Genomic DNA, 20,216 nt, shown 5'->3' with positions numbered 1-20,216 from the left:
GACCCTCACCAGAATTCTAATATAACTGTTCCATGTGGGTTAAATCAGCCTTTGTGGACTAGCTAGACACCCGACCACCGCATATATAGCAGTTTCTATGGAAGAAAGCATTCCAAGTTCCAAATCATTGACTTATAAATCTTTAGGACACACCTCATTAGTAAGTTGAGGACCACCTGTATATTAACATGCCTCCTTTTTTGTTCAATTTGTAGAAACCCTTGTAAATAGCTACACCTAATTATGCAAACCTGACAAATGTAATAATGTTTATTTGCTCAATGATCCAGGAAGGTTTGGCAATTTGCAAGCTGTTCATGGAGTAGAGTCATGGTGAGGGGCTTGGAATCATTCATATTGAAATCCTAAGGAAGGCATGGAGAAGGTATGCTCACTGTTTTCTCTTTCTTCCTCCTAGAAGTAAAGGGCTCCAATATTTGAATTTCCTCTTGGCAAGGCAATGGAGAAGCTCACTCCAGTTCAATGAATTGTTCTGCTTGGGCAAGAAATTAGTGAATGACTATACTTCTAAGGATGACTTATCTCCAGGGATGTTCAAGCCTAATTCCAGTGTGAGGGGGCTCCTGGGAAGTAACATAGCTCATAAGCTTTGCTCATTATCCAGCTATCAACAAGAACTCCATTTGAATGTAAACTGCAATGGATGTGAACCCTAAGGAAGGGTAGAGAACCACCTCCAAGTTTAGTCATTCCAAAATAGCAGGCTTAACTTGGACTAAGATAAGAAGGTCTCTGTGTTCACAGAAAAAAAGTAGGAGGCACTTTGTTTTCTTTTACATTTAGCTTGAATCTCTAGAAAGTATTTAATGAGCATAATTTATAACTCAGATACTATGAGATTAGTGCCAGGAAAAAAATCTTCCAGCAAACATGCATCTGAATCCCAGTCCACTGTGACCTCAGTTGGCTGGAATGCATAGGGAATAGGGAGGAGGAAAAGAGTCTGGTTAATTGTGTTGTTTGGACAACTGAGGGCTAAGAAGATGTTTCTTTGTTTTCTTACTGCTTATTCTTCAAAATCCTCCAAAACTGTCATAGTCTCTTTTCACATCTAAATAAAGAGAATCTAGGCAACAAAATTGAATTGTCTTTGATAGGTGAATATCTCACTGCATTTCAGGGTCAAAATCTGAACATAATGGATTGAATGTAGGAGATACTTTCAGTGCTAAAGATGCAAAAGCATAGAACCAACCCTTTAAATCTTGTCCTTTCCTTCCTTCTATTTCCTGCCCTGCCTTTCAACCCCCTATCCTTACCCCTAAAATAAATCCTTTTCAACATTTGTTTTTACTTTATGCTTTTAGTTTTTCAGATTCCACGTTCAAGGGGTTATTGGCAGTGGCTTGCCATAGTCACATGGACCAAAGCGATAAGGTTTAAGTCACAGGCATGTTTAAAATAGTTAAGCAAGCTCTTTCTCCCTTTTATTATAAAAATAATCTCTTTATTAAAGCAGCTGAACCCAAACATATCAGCCAGTAAAGCAGTTAATTCTTTTAGAACAATCCTTTTTAAAGAAAGAAAAGCCTAAGGTATAATTTGATACCTTTCTCACCAATATTTAATTTTTCCATTATCAACTCAACCTGAATCTGAGCTTGAAGTCAAAAGCTTTAACCAGCAATTTTCCTTCTACCCTTATTCAAAGTACCCTTGTATTACTATCTCTTAACTTCCCTCAACCTCAGATGGTTTATTTACTATGCCAAAGCTGTTCAAGAGGATGCAGAAAGGCTGATGTTGCCTTTCAACTTTCTTGAGCTAAGTTTCTAATTTCTTTTGGTAAACCTGATAGAGATGAAGGAGAGATAAAATATCCTCTACTTGTGTCAAGGTCTCATTCAAAAGCTGACCTGTTAAGACTTAACTTCTAGAGAGAGGCATGACCTTGTGCAAAATTTTAAAGAAATAGAGCCTTCACTTCTCCAAGGGGATATAGCACTACCCACTATTATGAACATGGAAGGGTCATTGGGGATAATGGAGGGGGTTAGGTGATGTAGCTACAGGGCTGCATAGATAACGATTCTCACAGACAGTCCAGTTCTTTAACCATAGGAACTATAGCCCCAGGTTTGAGCCTCCAAAAAAAAAAAACAAAAAACAAAAAAAACAAAAAAAAAAAACACTGCTCAGTCAAAATCTTTTATTGAGCAATAAGAAGCAACAAGAGTGATTTCTAGCTCTGTATCTAAACCTATTTGCTATTTCCCTCCTTGATATTTCTCTTGTTTAACCAACTAATCCTTTCATGATCACATCTTCTTTTGCTTAATTTTGTCTTGAACCCCTATGTTAAACCACTCTATCCATTATTGGAGTTTTTCTTTTTCATTAATGCCTTCTGCATTGAAAAAAAAAAGAAGTTTTCTTCAGTTAACCTTTCTATTTAAGTGTTTGAGAATAAAAACACCCTCTATTCTCTTTGGATTTCCTTAGTGGGATATAGTTAGATTTTTTAAAAAATATTTTTTATTTGTAGATAGACATAATACATAATACTTTTATTTTATTTATTTTCTCTCTCTTTTTTTTTTTTTTTTTGGTGGTTCATGGGGATTGAACTCAGGACCTTGTGCATGTGAAGCAAGTACTTTACCAATTGAGCTATATCCCCAGACCCTATTTATTTATTCTTATGTGGTGCTGAGGATTGAACCCAGTGCCTCACATGTACTAGGCAAGCACTCTACCACTAAGCCACAACCCCAGCCTTATAGCTTGATTATTAAATACAACTGTTTATTTTTCTTTTTCAGTCTGTTGTGCCCAACACGGTGGCTGAAGTTGGTGGTTAAAAGGACCAAACCAATTACTTCATGGTTGTTTTCTTAAATGGCTTATATTCTTTGAATAAGATAAAATATTTAGAAAACAATTTAAAGTTTCCAAACAGAGATTTGAGTTAGTTCCATCATATTCCTTGTATCTGCTTTTTCTCTTATGATTTGCCTCTTCTTAAAATGGGTTATTGGAAAACAAAGCCAAATGCTAATGAACTAGAAGTCAGATTTTGCTTGAGGTTTTATTGTACTTTGCAAACATAACAAAGTGGCAAGCCCATGAGGGATTATTTGTCTTTTTCTTACAGATCTCAACAGCAATATATGTTCACTGTATAAAATTTAGAAAACACAGAAAGGCACAAAGTATGTTAGAATTGCTCAAAGTCCCTTTATATCCTCTATTCTATTCTTTTCCTTTCTATTTGTGTTCACTTCATAGATTATTATATGTTATTATATCATCTACCCAGCCAAGGAATATTTTAAGTCAACTGATTCTTAAATTAATCCAGTCTGCTTTTATTTTGTTGTTGGCAATGTTGCTCATATTTTTGGTGGTAGAGGTTGAATATGTTTAGATTGTGGTCAGCTTTCACTGATCCACTTGTTCTTTATTTCACTTGGCATAGAAAAGCAGAAGAGATAGCAGATGGCTATCTACTTCATTGCAACAATTGGTTTACTACATAAAGCTACTCTATCAAGAAGTATTGTTCTAAGAACTCCCTTTCTGCCTACCTTGTTTTAGACTTTAGTATAAATAACTTTATTACAAAACTATTCATCTCATCACGTTCTTTTCCTAAATACATGTGGAATCAGCGTGCAAGGGTGGAAAGTGGCAAACAGCCAAATAGTAATACTTCATTCACTAGGTGGTCACATCTATGTGACATCAAACAATTGAATGTAACTTAAACACTCAGTTGAATCGAGTAAGCATTAATTAGCAGAGAGGCCACAATGGTTTGACCATTTTACTTTAATCTCCTCATCAGCCAAAGCTGGATGACCTAATCAAGGATATTTCCCATCTGGCTGGTTGATAGTATAGCCTATTTACTTAATGGGTTCTGCAATAGAATTCTCTCCCACTCTATTTCTGGTTCATGCTTTCTTCTCAGGTTAAGATGATTGATAGGTAGATCATAGAAACATGTCTGTTCTTTGTATGTTATTAGGGTTTTTTTCCTAGTGTGGTTTATAAAATACTTGCTACCTTACCTATTTTCCAATTTGGATTGGCTGTAGGCCAACCAATAATGGTTATCTTTTAAAGACTAAGAGCAGAGGTGACTTAACCTATACACTCATTTTGGCTGAGAATTAGAGTGGCTCCAAACGTCACTGAAGAATTTTCAAAGATGACTAATTTTAAGCAAATTAACATGCATATATAATCATAGAATTGAGCACCTTTAAATACTATCAACTCCTTCATTTTGCAAAGTATAGTATTGAGTATAATATGGGGTATTCCTAATGTCACCATCTAGCTAGATGAACAACCATTTTTACCAAGTCAAAAAAGATACAGGAGCTATCAAGGACAATTCCTTACCTATAGGAACACAAATTCTTAGAGATCCGGGGGTAAAATCCCTAGCTATATGCATGAGCACAAGATTGACAGAAATACTCTTGTTTGGGGGTGTTTTAAACTAGGTGATGGTGTTGACATCACAGATTCTTATTAACCCAAGACATAAAAAAAGATTCCAAGTTCCTTGTCATTAAATCACCTCTGCCATGCAGATATGATCATATCCATAGTCACACAAGTTCTTACGTTGATTTAGCTCAAATGGATGGAAAATAAACCTCTAATTATGTCTGGCCCTGTGGATTCATTTGTAATTTATAGAACATGGCCTCAGTCCTATATAAATGAAGTCGATGAAATAACGGAGGCAATGGCTGATTTCAGACAACATCAGGGATATTTTCAATGTGTCCATCATCCAAATGAGGTCTTCAGTATGTAGTGAGTGAAGCTAGAGGAGAACCAAGTCTAAAAACTTCACAGCAAGAAAAAAAAAAAAAACCTGAATCTGATTATTACTTGTTGACAACAAACTTTCTCCTCTAGAGCCATGAAGTCTCCTGAGTTTTTAATATAGTTGTGTAAACAGTGGGTATAGACTAGCCATAGAAGGACTTTGCCTCACTACCAACTGACTCCAGGTGTTTCAGAGCTGTTTGAACCCATCGTGGGGAGTATTCTTTGATGAACTGCTCATGATATCATGGCTTCCCAGGATAAAAGATCAAAGGAAAAACAATTGCACCAAGTAGCATTGGCAATAAAAATGCCATTTAGAGAATGGGTTGATGGATCTAGGTTTTTTTTTGTTTTGTTTTGTTTTTAATAAATGTCAATATCTTAAGCTCATTTGGAGTCTTTGGTGTGGTTCAGAGTCAAGACCAGCTTGATATTTGGGGCTTGGTCCAGGATCAATCTAGAGTTAGAATAAATTTTGTAATGCTGTAGAACATGCCTCATTAGACATATTTGAGTTGACTTATGACCTCACAGCACAAACAATAACATGAAATATCCCGATTTATGCCTCTAATATGAAAGTGCAACACTATTTTAATGGGTTTTAGTGGTACTATTCAAAAACATGTTGAGATGGTCATCTTCCTCCAGAGAAGTACTTTTTACTCTTTCCGTATATGTCTTTGTCAATATTTTAGTGAATTTCTCTGAGATTACATTTTGGATATTGTAATATTCCTGCTCCCAAAACTTTAATATTCCTCTATTTTTTTATAATTTCCATAGTTAGGTTCACATCTAGGTTTTCCTACTCTCCTTATATTTTATTCTCTAGTCCATTCCTATTGCTTGCTCTTCCCCTGCCTTTTCTTCTAATTCCATGCCTTTATTCATGCTGTTACTTCTTCCCCCCAATTTTTTTCTTCCTCCCATCACCACATATCCACATTCTACCCATTCTTCAAAGTCTAGTCAAGTATCACTTCCTTCATAAACCTTCATTGGTCCTTCTAATCATGTATCCTTTTTTCTGAATTCATATAATAATTTTACCTGTACTTTATAATAATATTAACTTGTTTTTATAGCTGTTTGTACACTTGTCTTGTTGTCCCTATTATATTTTGATGTAGAGAAAATATAAATGTTACTATCTTCTTTAGGACAAGAAACATATTTGGTTCATCTTTGTATTCCACACAGTGCCTGATATATTAAGAGGAACTCAATAAATAATTATTAAATTATTAAATGAATATTTCTCTGTCTCTCTGTGTATGTATGTTTTCTCTGTACATTTTCTCTTTTCCTATTTCACTTAAAGTTTTTCCTGTTTTCATTTGTGTGTCTGTCATCACCCCCTCTCTTACCACCATCATAATATTTGAAAACAAAGTATTTTTTGTTGTTGAAGGTTAAATACCTTCCTCTTTATCTGAAAAGTGGTACTGTTTTGATACTCCCCTCATAAAATTTCCAAGAGCTGTATAAGGTCACATTTTTATTATGTCATAATTGGTTAACATTTTTTTTCTTGACATAACTAATCTTTGATAGCAAAATGTTCTCCTTTTATGTATTGAAAATAATTATTGTTAACTATGATTTTCACTTGTGGCATTAAGGGGAGTCAATTTAAGGAATTGTAATACCAAGAGAAGTGGACACCAAGAGACAAAGGAGAGGATGCTAGCTTCTTGATATATAGGATAGGATACCATGGGAACAAGGCTTCACTTTGTTTTATGTGGATTCAGAAAATAGAATCTGGGAACATAGGGTTAACATAAGTAATAACTTTCTAGTTAGTAGTCAGAACTATACAAAAAATGAACATTAGAACTTCAGAGAGAGCATTCTCTGTTATTAGGGGTATTCAAACAAAGGCTAATTGATCATATGATGTGGAGATAGTAGATATTTTAAATATTGCATGTGGGATTGGCATAATAGACCTTTTAAGATTCCTTCCTACTCATAGTCTTTGCTTCTATGATTCCCTTACACCCCTTCTTAAAACACACTTAAGTGGTTTTCAAATGTTAAGAACATATGAAAACAGGTCAATTCAAACAAAACAGAAGAAAACATATTATAAGAAGTAGAACTAGAAGCCTCAAACAGTCCCATGATAAATCACTGTATTTGACCACTAAATTTGACTCTGAGTTTCTTGGCAGTTAAAGCAAAAAGGGAAGAAAACAAACAAAAACTTGGGTTGTATGGTTCTCTGTTGAGTAAACAAAGAAAAAAGTGACTGTGAGTTCATCTGCCTAGACAGATTTCTTTCTCCTGTCTGGATTCCAGGTAGAATTTATCAAGTAAATCCTTATATAATAGATAACACTTTTTTGATAATAGACTATGTAGTTTTTACAAAAGTTACAGATATAATCTCCAAATGGAAATATATTTTCTTCATCTTCAAAAAGGCACTAAAGGCTGTGAAATGTCAAATCTTGAGCACATAATTCCTTTTCCCCTGGAAAGCTAAGGTATTATTGTTCAGGTAAGTTAAGTTGCTTTCTGTTGATCTAGCATTATATGGGGACCAGACACAGAGAACCTAGAAGAAGGGTCAGTTAACATGACCCGTATCTGCTCTCAAAGTATCTTCTATATCAAGTAATCCTCTGGGTCATAGACAATTCATTGTTGAATTCTATGAAGGTTGTCTCAAGGAAGGTTGAGATTAGGAACTGAGGATCTGTGACCTCTTCCAATTACTTGCTGGCATAGGATGATGGAAATATGTATCTTGGTCCTCCCTACCTCATCAGAATGCCATAAGGATGGAAAAAGCAAAAAATTGATGTCAAAGCACTGGGAAAGTTACAATTTCTAACCAAATGTCAGGGATGAGGGATAGTACTATTGCTTACCAGACTGCATCTCACCAGGACACATGCCTCAGGGAGGGCTTTGGTGGTTAGCTACTGGGAAAGGCCAATTTGTCACATCTGCTATGAAATGTCATTGAATATCTACAGGGGCACAACATACAACCTCACAGAAAGATGATTTTATGAAATTAATGAAACTCTTATGGAGTAAAGACTCTCCTTGACCAGTGTCAGAGTAGTGTCTTGATCAAAGACATGGTCTAGCAATCAAAAGTAATTTCAAAATAATTCAAGTTCTTATACTAATCAAAAGACATGAAGGAGATTTGGAACAACTCATTAAAGTCTGATTTCCCCTCCTGCTTTTTTTTTTTTTTTTTTGCATCATATTCCACAGACTTCCAGTGCTTCTCTGTTTAATTCATTCCCACTCCTCAACTTTTTCTAAATCTTCAGGCTAAATAATTCACTTTTCTCAATATTCTCCTCTCTCTTAGCACTGTATTATGTATATTGGCTTAGATTGTAGCCTGTTCTTCCCCCTGCTTCTCATGGTTACTAACTCTCTCTTTTTCATTCTGCATTGCAAAAGGTCAAAGATCAATTTTACCAAAGATAGGAGGGAGAGATTAGGATGGTGACAATCTGAGAAAATAAAAACTAACCTCTCCTCCCCTCTTTGATGCATTGGGGGAAAGAAGAAGACTGTTAATGTATACACAGTAAATTTCATATCATCACACTATGATAAAGAAGTTTAGTGAATTCTTCATTATAGAGAGATGGATTACCTAAATCACTCAATTTCACTGTTTTTGCTATTAACTCAATTTCTCTTCTTTTTAATTCAATTTCTAGAATATTTCCATAATAATTGGAAGTAAAGACCCATGGAAACAATTAATTATAAAAAAACCTGTTAGTAAGTGTGGTCAGAAACGTTAACAAGCCTGATAGAAGGTCTAGGACTCCTCTTGGACTGGTCCTATATATTATTATGAGAGATGCCATGTTTACCATGCAGAGGGAGTAATGAGTGACTACCTAAACTTCCCAATGCTTCCTAAGTCTGCCCTCTGCAGTGCAACCTCAAAATTTGGTTTATGGTGTAAAGTGTCCAAGCATTAGGAACACATTAACAAATAAAAATACAACCCCAAATTCCAAAGCCAAATGTAAACATTTCAGTAACTGATCATACCATTCTTCCCTATTGACAAGAATCATGGCGAAGACACAGAAAATTGAATTGAAATCACTTGAAATATGTGGGAATATAATATTCATTCCCTCAATTTTGGTCTTATAACATGAGCTGTAGAGTTAAAGAAATGCCAGCTTCTATATATCACAGAAAGGGTAAATAAGTATCTATTGTAGCTTTAAATTTAGGTGTCTTCAAGATTCCTCACAGACTAATAAAGTAAATCCTTTAGTGGTCATTGGAATGTTACTGCTTCATGTAAGTAATGGGGGTGATGAAACCAGATGGAGCATACTCTCTGATTCTGTCTAATTCTAGATATGAAGAATAACAGTTGGCATAAACACAGCAAATGATTCATAGTGTTGGCACAATGTTTTAAGCAATTAGCAAAGGCTCTGAAATGTATTTTGAAAAAGCACGTGAAGCTTAGTGGTTGGACAATGGTATATATCCCTAGGTATCTACCCGAATGTCCCACTGACAGGCCCCCATCTATTCAGTTTTTGTATTTTGTTGTCCCTTTTTTATGGTCACAATAAATGGATTCATAGAATTTAAAATCTGGGAGGGATCTAAATAATTATTTGGTTCAACTTCTTATTTCACACACTGGGAAACTAATTCCTGAAAAGAAAGTACCCTCTCACAGTTTGCACAGCCGGTTAGTGGCAGAACTGGGATTAGAACTTCATTTCTCCCTGTTTCAAATGCTGGTTGCTGTTAAATTCAAATACTGACTGTGAGCAGAGTATCCACATTGAAAATGCACCAAGTGTCCTTAAATAACTTCTGTAATTCCATTCAATATGTTCGGATCCCTTTCCATTATGAAATTGATGAATCATTAGTGATTAATTAGGTATTCTTGTGGCACTATCATTTCTAGCCTGCTTTATGATCTTGCATTTTCTCTCTTCCTCTTTGGCACCAATTGAAAAAGTTACACAAACTATTTTTTGGAAGAGCTCAGTTGGTTAGTTATATCATATCAATAGAAAGGAAAGACCTCAACTTTTGATTATTTAGTCTACACTCATAAGAATTTCCTGACTTATACTTTCTAAATGGACTTAGTCTTTAGACCTTACAGGGAAGTAAATCATGCTTATGTGAATAATATATTTATTCAGATTTCTCCTCTCCTATGGGACAGATGCTTGAAATTGTCAATCTATGGATCAATTCATGATCACATATTGACCCCCAAGTCTTTTAACCCAAATCTTCTGACAGAAAAGTAAGTTATAACCAGCATAAGTGTATACTTTTCAAAAAACTGCCAAATCTGCTAAATAATATCTTTTCAGATTATCTTCTTGAAATTATGCTTCATGATATTAGGTTAACTAATTTTAAAATTCCACCTTGTGTTTTTATCAGTGAGTGCTAATTCAATTAATTGTGTCGCTCATTGGAGAGGAGTCCTCTATCTTGGGAAGAGAGAATTAATGTATTCAAAGCCAGTTGTAGGAAATAGAAACATTAACTTCAGTGGGAGTTAATGTTCTGACCTGTTCTGTCCCTCTCTCTGGCCAGTAACATATAGTTAAGCTTAGCTTCAAAAAGGACAATTTAATATGTTGAATGTTAACCATGGAAACAGATAATTAACCAAAAGTCTACTATACCATTACCTATGACAGATTCCAGTAAAACATTTTGCAATAGGCTGTCTTCTAGATTCTGTCCAAGGTGTTATGCACTGGATTAATCCTTGTTTAATCTGTATCCTGTAAAACCAGCAGAGTATTCATATAGCCTGGTAATCCCTGGCATGTGCATGGAATTTCTCACAGTGTCAATGGAACCAATCTAAATGCCCTTCAATAGATGAATGGATAAAGAAACTGTGTTATATATACACAATGGAATGTTACTCAGCATTAAACAAGAATAAAATTATGGCATTTGCAGGTAAATGGATCGAGTTAGAGAATGCCATGCTAAGCGAAGTAAGCCAATCCCAAAAAACCAAAGGCCAAATGTTTTCTCTGATAAGTGGAAGCTGATCCATAATGGGGGGGCATAGGATAAATGTAGGAACTTTGGATTGGGCAAATGTGAGAGAGCGGAGGGGAGGGGGCATGGGGGTAGGAAAGATGGTGGAATGAAACAGACATCATTACCCTAATTACATGTATGATTGTACAAATGGTATGACTCTACTTCATGTACAACCAGAGAAGGGAAATGTTGTGCTCCATTTGTGTGTGATGAATTGAAATGTGTTCTGCTGTCATGTATAACAAATTAGAACAAATAAAAAATAAAAATAAAAAAATTACAGTGTCAAAAAGGTAATACAAGATGAGCAACACTTGGAGTTTATTTTCTGCCTCTCTTTCAATCTCATGTCAGAGTGAAGGAATCAAGGCAAGGTTGACACATATGGCAAATAGATCTGGTAAACACCCTATTAATAAGCTCCACAAAAGCAGGCAAACAAGGATAAACATCTCCAAAGTGAATTTTTGTTTGTAGTAGGAGTGCCAAAATGATCAGGATTATTGATCTATGAGAAATCAAGGAGCTGTGGAATTTCCAAATCTATTTTTTTTCTTTTGAAGCTTGTCATTCTTGGAGTAAACATCAACTGTGGCTATTAATTCCAGGCATCATTAGCTTTCTGAGTCAGTTAACAACATGTCAGTTTCAAATCATGAAATTGCCAAAATCATGATTTTGCTCTTTAGCAGCAAATATCATCATTATCATTAAAGTTATCACTATATACCCAATATGTGGCAGAAACTATATACAAAGAATCTCTTCTGATCCTTAGAACAGTTATAAGAGGCAGGTGCTATTATGAACCCTAAATAATATATGAAGAAACTGAGGATCATATTAGTTAAACAAAATTTTCAAGGCCACAAAAGTGGTAAGTGGCAACTAGAATCAAAACCAGACTTATCTTTATTCCAAAACCTATGCTCATTCAACTATACTTACACAATATAAAATTATCCAAGGAGACCAAGTAACATTTTCACTGCAGACTTTGTAAGGCACTGGTCTATTTGGAATTCTGAATTCTGAAAATTTATTTTCCACTTGAGGGAACAGTTTCCTAGCATTGAGGCTTGGTTCAATAGATACTTGATAAATGAGGCAGCAGCTGGGGGACACAGAAGGGTTGAGGGAGACGCATAGTCAGAGTCTGTGTTCTCTGTATTTTGTCTGACCCAGTAGGTAGAATTAAGTTCCTTCAAATTTTAAAATAAAATAAGCAAAAATAAGACATTAAAACATATTGCTGTTAACTGAAGTTTCAGCCTCTTAAAGGAGTTTTGTTTCAAAACATTTGAAACAGGAAAAAGTATCCACTGAATAAGGTAAAAAAAAAAGTTACACGTCACTGATACCATCAGTGCTTCAAGAAGTTCTACCTCTGCTTACAGAGGGTGCCTCTGATGGATATTGAATACTGAAATTTGAATGGAACTGAATCAGGAAACAAACACTAAAACTAGCCACACTCATTTCCAAAACCCCAGCCCAAATGAAGCCAAATATTCTCACTAAACTGTGACCTGAACCAATGTTTGTTGTTGGTGTTTTTTTCCTTAACATACAGTGAAGTGATTCAAACTGAAATTCATGTTGTGTATTTTCTAAAGTGACTGAATCCAAACTAACACATAACTTCAAAATTATCTTAGTAGAAAACCTGAATTGAATTGATATACATGTAGTCCAGTCAAATTCATTTTTTAATTAATTATGCTACCGAGGTTCCAAAGTTAGAGTCCTGCTCTGTGTTTAAAGATCTAACCTCTATCTTGACTGAGCAACTCAGTCACACTGTCTGAAGACACTTGGGTCTTATTAGCCATAAACCTACCCATGTTTGAGAAAGCATGAGAACAGTGTACCAAATTGGAAGAGTGATATCTGCTTCCAAATCCAATAGAATGGATGTGCATGCCATATAAAATGTGCACCAGCTGCTTTTCTGATCCTTAAACACACCATGCGTACTCTGTGCGTCTTTACATATGCCATTCTTTTTGCCTAAGATATTTTGCTTCCACATTATTTGCTCACTGCCTTATTTAAAGTGTCAACTCAATGTTGCTTTACTAGAGAATGCTTCCTATAAATTACTTTATCAAAAACAGAACCCAAGGACTTTTTTTTTCTTTATAGTACCCAACACCATTTGACAAATTATCTGTTATGTTTATTTGTTTATTGACTGTCTCTCCTCCACCCCCACACAAGGATATAACTTCTCTGAGAGCAAAAACTTAGTATTTACTGCCCTCAGTTCTTAGAATAATCTCTGCCATGGGGAAGGTACTCAATAAATATTTCAGAAAAGGAAAGCATAATATAAGATAATATGGCACAGGACAAGGAACATAGGTCTGGGAGTCAGGAGACCTCTGTTTGACTGCAAGTTCTGTTATTAACTTCTTGTGGGACAAATAATATTACCTCTCTGGGGTTCAGTTTCTTTACTGGTCAAATGAGACTATTTGTTTCTTCTTTACTTGTCTCATGGAGATGTGTAAGCTTCAAAAGAAATAATATAAGTAGAAGTCTTTGGAAGAGAGGTTACTAGATTTGTGCATGTTTTCTATCAGACTACTGAGGTTAGGTGTTCTGATAGAATTCATCGCCATTGGTTTAATCCTATGTAAATCTCATGTTGTCTTCTTATATTCCTAAACTAAGATAAGTCCCTAGAGACCAAAACCAAATAAAATATTAGTTAATGGGCCTAGCCAATCTCACCTCTTGGCATAATGTGCTTAAAATAAAAAAGCCAGAATCTTTATTGATTTGCTTTGCCCAAACTTGCACTAGTCCTGGGATTGAGTTGCACATTTGAGACAGAGACCCAGACCAATGACCCATTAGGTTTTCCTATTTCATGAACCATGCTTAGTCATTCAGGATTTGGCTAATTGTCAGTCTGTCAAATGGTCTAGGACCATTAGAGTCTTGGAAGCAAGAAGCTGACCTCTTTCACAGCGTCCTGTTCTACTCTTATCTGGCTTTCTAAGGACATATACTGAACAAATCATCACAGGTTACAAGATATCTTGGTGTCCTGGCAAGTGTTTACCTGCCTAAAGCCCAAAGCTAATATAGCTAGACAACAAACTGTTGATAAAATCACTGAATTAAATTTATATAAAAGGTGCTATAGTCTGAATGCAGATTCTTATTCATTTTCATTAATCACCTGGACATGCCTGTAGGGACTGCAGAATGCCATGTTTACTGTGATGAAATATGAAAATAATTCTGCTTTCTTCCAAAATTTCAAATGTATTTCCCTGGAAGATAGTTTACTCCATGCCGCAAGAGGGATCCTGAACTTTAAAGGTGGTGGGGGGTAGAAGTTAAAACTACCTTGTGAATAAAGTGGAGAGAAAAAGGTACATATAGAGTTCTCTGACTCCTAAGGCATATAGATCTAAGTAAGATAACTTAAGAGTAGGTTCTGAGAGGGTAAAAAGGAACAGGAAATAAGTTTCATTATATAGGTATCAGCTTACAACACACTCCATTCCAACTCTGCCTTGGCCATCCACTACTTTGATCTTTTGCTTCTGGGAGTGTTGGGGATGAGGTAGAGAGGGTGTAACAAATCCATTAGTGATTCTGGGAGTCAATTGCAGATCCTAGCCCCTGCCCAACCTGTAAGGAGCCACCATTTCTTTGCATCAGTATGACCACATCAATCTCTGGCTGAGGAATCTAAATACTCTTGACACCACTCTCTCTCAGGTGTCTTATGGCCTTAGCTTACCCTCCTTCTTCTACAAATTTAAATTGGCACCAAATCTACATAAAGATTAAATTGCAAAAGACATACTTGGGCTGGGGATGTGGCTCAAGCGATAGCGCGCTTGCCTGGCATGCGTGCAGCCCGGGTTCGATCCTCAGCACCACATACAAACAAAGATGTTGTGTCCGCCGAAAACTAAAAAATAAATATTAAAAAATTCTCTCTCTCTCTCTCTCTTTAAAAAAAAAGGCATACTTATTGTCAGTTCTTCAATAATATATGTATAAACAAACCTAGGAAAGATTCCTCTGATCCCTAAATCTCCACCCCAGGGTTAATGCTTTATGTGGTTTGGTATGTACAGTAACAGACAACTTTCTATGTACTATAAGTTCAGGCAATTTAACCAAATCATTAAAAATTCCAAGGAAGTCAACTTTGAATCCTGATAATTCTAGATACCACAAACCACACAACAATTGGTAAAGTCAAGAGGTGTTTGGGTGGCATGGCTCCTTGAGACCCATACTGGTATGTAGCAATGCATTAATTAAAATTATTGAAATTGTGTATATATGTATGTATATGTGTATATATATGTATATATATACATATATATTATGAGGCATGATATTCTGATACTCTTGAGAAACTTTCTAACTTCTATTTTATCACTTTAAAACTCCCTTTGGATATCCTCAGTGGAAGAAATTATTTCTTTTAATCTTTCCAGTAGCTAAGCAGATGAGCACGAGGGGTATGTGAAGTTCACATCAAGAGGCAATTAATTTATTAATAATAATACTGTGGCTACCCACAGTTTCATTAACAAACATGCATGGTGTGTGTGTGCCTTCCTCTAGGCACCCCATTAAGTATTTGGTAGAGCAGTGATTAATATTAGCATCACTATTAATCTGGCACTGGTTGTGTTCTTTGCTTCTGAAGATTTAGTTTTCAGGGCAGGAAGCAAAGCTGAGAAAATAGAGATAATAAGGCCCAGAGAGGGGACAGATATATTGTTGGAAACAGGATGGGTAGCCTACTCCAATATTCCTTGGATTTTAGAGTTTTTCCAAAGAATAAAAATAATCACTTAATTTGGAACTGGCATAAGATAGCAGGCTTTTATTTTGTGAAACAAACAAAAAACCTTTGCAAGTGAAAGTTTCCGTCATTTAATTTAAAAGTGACATTTTAACTCCAAAAAGGTAGAAATAACAGAATAGGTTTAGAGTAAATTTAATTTATATAAAAATTCACTACATTGCCCTAATTAACCTTTTTCAACATAAGACCAGTGTAAACGTGGTCTTAAACTAGAGTAATACATACTGGGCTTTGAAAGTTCTGTTTTGCATGATAGCTGGCTATCTTAGCCTTATGGAGGCACCTATAAGCTGGTCTGAAGTGACACTAGTCAGTTTTCCACAAGAATAGCCAAAAATGAGACATAGTATCAGAAGATTCTAGAATAAAAAAAGGTCAGGTGAAAGTATAGTTCTTTCCATTATCCTTCTGAGGCATGAGGGTATCTAAAATCAGAAGTGTACTATGAATGCACAGAGAGTTTCCCAGTAACAGTCTGGTTCAACTTCTGGATAGAGCAAGGTAGCATCAGAAGACATCCTACAGTGTGGTCCTTTCCCCACCCCTTCAAACGTGCACACTTAAGACACTCCTTTTTTTACCTAAATTGGTTTCCCACATTATATATTGACAGAGCAAAAAGGGGTCTTCTACTAGAGTCCAAATACCCAGGCCCCAGGCTTTATTCTGACACTAGTCACTGTGTGGATTCTGGCAATTTCCCTCCCCTCTATGAGACTTAGTTTTCTCACTAGTAAATGAAGGAGTTAGACTAGACTTATCTGAAGGGTTATGTAACTCTGACATACTTCCACATCACCAAACCCCTTTCTCAAGTTGGCCTTAGTTTATTCTTGGCTGCTGTTTCATTTGAACATTATGGAGTTTTCCTGGGAAGCCCATTTCTTGTTTACTAGCATGTTTCTTATTTGATCCCTTTTGGATTATCAACACAGTCTTCCTCACCACATTTTTCCTTTTCATATACTCCATGGCAAATCCCTCAAGATCAGCTTAGGACTGTATTTCCCTATATCTCTGTGTTATATCACTAAAAGAGTGCCTCATGCTGGGTTCTTTTAGCTGAAAACCCAAGGTCAGTTCACTAATTGTCCATGGCTCTCTAGCTATTTTCTATTGTTCTAATAGACCAATTTGTCTATTTATTATAGACAAGATTGCCTTTGGTCCAGAAACCCTCTCTGAGTGGATGTTTCCATGGTATACAGGCTGCTTTGAAACTGAATTACAGTCTTCCATTAGATATTGCTGGAGCTGAGCTATCAAGGCAAGAGGAGTGTAAAGAAAGGAGAGTTCAAAAGAGGAAAGGCTGGAACAGAGGAAGGAAAAAATAATTGAAGTAAAAGGTTCCCCTCTTTCAAATATTCCTTTCCTCTCATTCTATACTCCCAGAGACATCATAGGCCACATAGACCTGACTTCTTGCCCTAGCTCTGCCACTTATTAGCTGCACCATCATGAGCAATTTTCTTAACTTCTCCAAGCTTCAGTTTCCTCATTTATAAAGTTGGGAGGGCTTTATGCAGATGAAATAAGTATAAAGTAAAATATGTATAAATTTATACGTAGAATGGATGCAAAACACATAACTACATATAAAATAATTAGCAAATGACCTTCAGTAAGTGTAACTATTGCAATCCCTTAAAAATAGGTTTGTGGAGCTCTCTATGGGTATAATGAAGCACTCACTGTCTTTCTGGGAAGGTCTGAGCCATTGCCCCAACTAAACATGCCTATCAGAAAACAGGCCAGTATCCTCAGAAGGATGAAATATATACATTTAGATTGACAGTGATAGTTAGGTAGCCATGGTTATCCCTCATATCAGGGACTAGTTCACAGTAATATGCTCTAGGGCTCATTATGTCCTGGGGAAGCCAGCCTGAAGGCTTCTAGGACTACCATGGAGACCATGAATCTTCAAGGAACAAAGTGAAGACTTTCTCCATTGTTTCTCTTTTTTTAAATCCATGCCTGGCATATGGTATTTTCAATCCTAACACCACTGAAAGGGAATCATTAAGTTCTCATTTTTCCATTTGAGAAAGAAGTACAGATTAATTTCATATGCTACTATGTTTGGGGGATAGAACTTTCTACCTATTAATTAATTTACCTTTGGGGTAATGTTCATGTCCACTGCTATCTAGTTATACCCATCCTTCTGTGAGTGTGGCTTAGGAGCAACATGCTCCCCCAAGGGACTGACACAAAAATGAGAAAGGAGGCACAGGCATACACTATGGTACAGACAATGTCATATGTTCATTGAATCCTGTTTCTGCCCCTCCTTCCTGGGTTCGAAGGAAGGTTACATTTCCTAACTTTCCTTGCAGTGATGTGAAGCCCATATGACTGCATTCTTGCCATGGAGGTGAAGAAATAATGTAAAGATACTAGATTTACAAATTGCTCAACTTGGACGAGAACCTTGATGACCCTCTGCCACAGTCTGGCTGGGCACACAATCACGAGCCACCACACAGCTTGTAGATTCAAACAGCAACTCTTTATTCCCGAACTCACACCAGCCGTCTACAATCACGTTCTGGGGAAATCCACGTTCTCTGCCCAAATCCACCTCCACTGGGCTTCTGTCTCCCACAAAAATACTGTCTGAATCCCGTGAGAACTCAAGGGGAACTCAGGCAGCAGGATACGCCCTATTCCCAGCAGGAATAATCTTAAACTTGGAACGCCCTAAACCCAATTATCCTAAACCGGGAACACCCTAATCCGCCCTGGTCCTTGAGCAAGGTCACCTACATTCAATGTCACTGCAACATGGGGTACGCTGGCAAGGAAATTGTCATACCTGCTTGGCTAATGGCTCCCAGCAACCCTCATCAGGTTTTATGTGTATATCAAAGAAACTATAGATATGCCAGGTCACTGAGATATAAGAATCTATTTGATGACCAATCATATTTCTTCTTCTGTGAAGTGCCATTCAGTTCCTTTGCCCATTTATTGATTAGGTTATTTATTTATTTATTTATTTTTGGTATTGTTTTCTGAATTCTTTATATATTCTGGAGATTGATGCTGTATCCGAGGCACAGGTGGCAAAGATTGTCTCTCATTCTCTAGGCTCTCTGTCCGTGTTCTTGATTGTTTCATTTGCTGTGAGGAAGCTTTTTATTTTGAGGGGAAAAAGGTACACTCATACATTGCTGTGGGACTGAAAATTGGTGCAACCACTCTGGAAAGCAGTATGGAGATTCCTCAAAGCACTACAACTGGAATCACCATCTGAACCCAGTTATCCCACTCCTGGGTCTATACCCAAACCACTTAAAATCAGCACACTACAGTGATGCTGCCACATCAACATTCACAGCTGCTCAATTCTCAATAGCTAAACTATGAAAGCAGCGTAGGACCCTTCAACAGATGAATGGATAAAGAAAATGTGGTGTATATACACAATGGACTATTAACCATAAAGAGAAATGAAATTATAGCATTTTTCCATAAATGGATGGAACTGGAGACTATCAGGCTAAGTGAATTAGCCAATCCCTAAAAACCAAAGGATGATGTTCTCTGTGATATGTGGGTGCTAACTCACAATAAGGGGGTGGTTAGGGAAGAACAGAAGTACTTTGGATTAAACAAAGGGGAATGAAGAGAAGGGAGAAGCATGGGAATAGGAAAGACAGCAGAATGAATCAGACATAACTTTCCTATGTTCATAAATGAATACACAACCAATGTATTCCCACATCATGTACAACCAGAAGAATGGGAAGTTGTACTCCATGTATTTATAATATGTCAAAGTACATTCTACTGTCACGCATAACTAAAAAGAACAAAAACAGTCTATTTGTTATTGTAACATAACCTGTCTTATTCTGACTAATTCATATCCTAGTCATATATAGTTAGCAATATACACATACTCTAAAGAGACAGATGACAGGGAAGGTAGTTTGTAAGGTTGAGAGTAGAGGAATAATTGAATAACAGAATGACTAAAAGGAACCTAAGTTAGAAAGCTAGGATGGGGTGCTTGTGGAATGATGATTGGAACTACCTGCAGATGCCTGGAATTCTATACTTCCCATTTCAGGTGAGAAGAAACTTCACCTTTAGTTCTCACTGTAGTGGCTCCACCATCTAGAAGAGCAAAACAATGCTGAGAGAATTGTTCCAATTTGTTATATCAAGCTCATGTATTAAATGCCCCCTGGTTGAGCAGATGCTGATATTCAGAAATCCTTTTAGTCAGAAGAAATTTTGTGGATCACAAGTGTGTTTTTCTCAATTCTTTCTTAGTGGAAAGGAATTTTCCTGTTTTCTACTCTCAGAAGAGATAAATAGAAGTCTCTTCTGGCTGGACACCATGACCTGGCCCATCCAGATTCCCTTTTGATCAGTGGTACCAAATTCAACTTTAGAGAGTGGCCTCTTTCCTCCATACAAGGGATGGACATCTAGCAACCAACCTTTCAAAGATCAACTTTGGAGCTGCCATCTATGTCTTCCTTAAAGA

Source organism: Marmota flaviventris, chromosome X (assembly GCF_047511675.1).
Source record: "Marmota flaviventris isolate mMarFla1 chromosome X, mMarFla1.hap1, whole genome shotgun sequence".
NCBI classification, from domain to species: Eukaryota; Metazoa; Chordata; class Mammalia; order Rodentia; family Sciuridae; genus Marmota; species Marmota flaviventris.
The sequence above is the reverse complement of the archived record's forward strand: the minus strand, read 5'-3'. Positions refer to the sequence as shown.